The sequence below is a fragment of the Rhagoletis pomonella genome, unplaced genomic scaffold (genome assembly GCF_013731165.1).
Source record: "Rhagoletis pomonella isolate Grant_MI unplaced genomic scaffold, Rhpom_1.0 Rhpom_scaffold_00007, whole genome shotgun sequence".
NCBI lineage: Eukaryota > Metazoa > Arthropoda > Insecta > Diptera > Tephritidae > Rhagoletis > Rhagoletis pomonella.
Window position 1 is genome coordinate 58,176,965 of NW_023458561.1, and position 3,792 is coordinate 58,180,756.

Below are 3,792 nucleotides of genomic sequence, written 5' to 3' on the forward strand. Positions count from 1 at the left end.
TGAAAATATACCAAAATACTCCATAACAAATCATATCTAAAATATATAGAGACAAATGTATCTTCACAAAAACGGTAGGACGAATTGATTTCAAAATTTAATAATAACCCAGTTGGAAAATGGTAATGCATTACTTTTTTCTGCCAACAAAAGATTAACAACTACGGTTGAAGGAAAATATGCATCGCAATGTAAGCGAGCGGATGATGTGTACTTTTGAAGCCACAAACAAACAAAACGTTTGAGAACTAACTCAAGTATGTTTTCTTTACGTTATCTCAACGGCTGCTATAGCTGAATGGATTGGTCACGGGTTCAATAATTTGTTAATAATTCTATTTATAGTTTCGTAAAGCGACATGCGACACATTACATTCGTATGACATTGCTGTAGAGAAATTCTGGCGTTTTTTCGTGCGTAGGTTATAGGGGCTCTCCATTACTTTTTGCATTCCCAAAAATTACCTTTTCCCACTGGGAACATTAATTTAAAGTTTGAGAATGAATTTCTTCTTTTTTGATGAGGTTGAACTACATTGCTAAAATATTTAACTTTTTCAAAATAAAAAAGTTTACGTTCTCCCTTTGTCACATTTTCGCGCTTTTCAATTGTTTCAGCTTCGGGTGCATTTCATTTGCATTCGCTGCCTTACAGCATTACTTCTACTTTTTCTCCCACTTGCCTCCCTTTTGGTGTCGATGCCGATCAAGCACTCACGAGACATGCCGACTCCATTATGGCGTACAAGCAACAACAAAGTAAAGAACAAAATAAAAAAAAAACTACCAACCAACCGAAGAAACTTTGTGCTAAAAAGAAGGTAGTAGTGCAAAATGCCACAAAGCCCTTGTAGTCACACTCCCATACAAAATGCACGCGGCACAACAATCACAAATTACAGCAACTACTACATTCAAAAAAAAAACAAGGCATCGCCAACAATTCGCTGGAATTTAGCATATCTCAAAGATACTAAAATACTTTTCCGCTTACTTAACCGCGCAGACTGCTTGACCATAACGTGCCACAACTACATACATACATACGTACATACAAGCGTGCAACTGCCACATCAACGCATTATTTACTTAGCATTTTTACCTCTGATTTTATTCTTGCCTGCTTGCTGGCTGTTGTTGCATGCAACATAGGGCAATCATTGTGCGCATATCATCAGTGAGGCGGGTGTTGGTTGGCTGGCCTGCTGTGGTGTGTTGTGGTGCTGTGCAGTTTAGTGGTAACTAAATGCGCTTCACTTTCGATATTGCCATATAAATTGTGCATCATCTTTCAACGGAATCTGCCGCAGTGCAATGGAGGCGTCGAATGTAGGGTTTCGGTAAAATTAGCGGGGGTCGCAGGCGCAGGTGAAGCACAGTCTGCTGGCTTCAAGGTGTACTGGAAGCAAGCAGCTGAAAATATATAGAGACGTAAGTGTATAAAAGGGCGAAGTGACCAGGCAGGGTGTTATGTTGAGTTTCTGGATATTTTTTAGAGCAGTTCTTATTTTTAAATTTTATTAATTTTGATGAGCTTCTTTGGCCTAGTTGGTGATTAGTGCAAGTAAAAACAACGTTTTTTCTTCACTGCTTTGCCCTACGTTTCGCTAAACTCCTTAGCATCCTCAGGGGCCAATCTTTATTTTAAATTAACAAACAAAAGAAGATACAAACAAAAACAATTAGGAACAAAAGTTACATTGAACATGTAGTTAATAAAGTCTCAATATTTGAATTTATCACGCAGCAAATATATACACTTACTTTCATATACGTATATTTGTTAACATATAAACATATAAACACTAAAACATAAACACTTAAAAGCTAGAGCATTGTACCATTATCGTTTGGTACACTTGTCATACTGATTTTCTTGTCACAAACATAATAAATAAGTAGCCGCAATATCATCTGTGTCTTCTTTTGTATTCATCGTTCTTTTTCTATTCTCTAATATGCGAAGGCTCTCTAGTGTGTATCTTGTCCTCTCTCTCTTTTCTACATCTATTATTCTGGCGTTTGCAAGATCAGCTGTGTGACTGTTTTCTAACATATGTTGTGCGAGTGCTGTGTTTTTCTTTTCCTTTCTTATGTCCGCTTCGTGTTCTGCTAAACGGATTCCCAGTGTTCTTTTCGTTGTACCTATATATATTTTGTTGCAGTCTACATTTTCTCCTCCCATGCATTTCACTTCGTACACCACGTTGCTTTGTTGGTAGGTTTCGATCGGGCTTTTAGTTTTCGTGAAGATTGTGGACAGTGTGCGATTTGACTTGTACGCCAGAGTTATGTTTTTCTTATGTTCGTTTATGTTGTGGTTGAATTTGTCCGTCAACTTAGGTATGTATGTAACGCTAAAGTATTGTTTTGTTTCAGTTGTTGTTGCGGTGGGTGTTATTTTATTTTCTTTGTTGTTTACTTCTGTTAATTTTTGTTCTATTAGAGTTTTTATAAGGTGACTGGGGTAATTGTTGTTTGTGAGGATTTTGTAGATTTTCTTTGTGTTTTCATCTAAAAATTGTTTGTGGCTTATGGTCAGTATTTTATTTATCAAATTTTTTGCTGCGTTAATTTTATATTTCATGGGTTGCGAGGACAGAAAATTTATTATTCGTCCAGATGATATAGGCTTGGAGTACCAGTCAAGTAATATTTCGTCATTTTTTCTATGGATGAGGACGTCTAAAAAGGGGATCTTGAAATTTTCCTCTCTTTCAATAGTAAATTGCAGCTTGTTGTGGTACCGGTTTAATGTTTTCAGAATAATATCTACGTCGTTTCGTTTCACTATCGCGAAGATGTCGTCCACGTACTTAACTATGAATTTGATGTTAATGTTGTGAAGTTTCTTTAATTCCGAGATTGTATTATCCAATAAGTCGTCCATGATTATATCTGCTATAGTCGGGGAGAGGGGATTACCCATCGGCATCCCAAAACTTTGTGTGTATATTTTGTCATCGTACATGAAATAATTGTTATCTTTAAGACAGAAGTTTAAGAGATCCAAAAACTTGTTTTTTGGTATGTTTGTTCTAGACATAATTTGACTGAATTTGCTCATTATTATTTTGATGGCTAGATATGTGGGAATGTTGGTGAATAATGACACCACGTCAAATGATACTAATAAGTCCTCTTCACATATACGCACCTTCTCTAATCTTTCTTTCAGTCTCAATGAGTTTCGTATGTTGTAGTCCTCCGACGTTAAGTCACCTAAGAATTTTCCAATAAATTTTGACAGACCATAACACGGGACACTGACAGATGACGCTATAGGACGTAGGGGTAAGTTCGGTTTATGGATTTTTGGTAAACCATAGAGCCGAGGCGCAGTCGCTGCGGTGCAGGTAAGTTGTTTCTTTTCTTTAATATTTATATTTTTGTTTTTGTAAAGTTCGCCGACCAATTTATTATTCTGTTCTTATCTTTATTTTGCAAATCATGTATAGCTTAAATTGAAAATCGGTTATATGAAGAAGAAGACTTACTCAACTTAGGTATTTATTCTACTTTCTTAAACGATCTAAACGGTTTTAGGGCAACCAGAGATCGAGCAGAGTATTCATTTTACCAGAAGCCCGGTATTTTTTGCCTTTATAATATTCTTAAAGAAAGCAACGTTCCTAAAGATGAAGAAAATTCCAAAAAAAAAAATCTCAAAAACTTTGGATAACCAGAAAATCCTAAAGAATCGAGAAAATCCCAAAAATATTATCTCCCAAAAATTTGGACAGTGCCGAAAGTACCAAAGGCCCGAAGTCATCCCGAAAACCCCATACCTAA

The 3,792-nt window shown here is 36.2% G+C and overlaps 1 long non-coding RNA gene across 1 annotated transcript; it reads right to left on the minus strand.

Annotated features, from left to right (window-relative positions):
• Nucleotides 1-1,515: 1,515 nt before the first annotated feature.
• On the minus strand, nucleotides 1,516-2,827 carry LOC118744027. The gene is made up of 2 exons (XR_004993503.1): nucleotides 1,765-2,827; nucleotides 1,516-1,637 (listed from the first exon to the last, which is right to left on the minus strand). It is a non-coding gene; the product is annotated as an uncharacterized LOC118744027 (long non-coding RNA).
• Nucleotides 2,828-3,792: the final 965 nt, after the last annotated feature.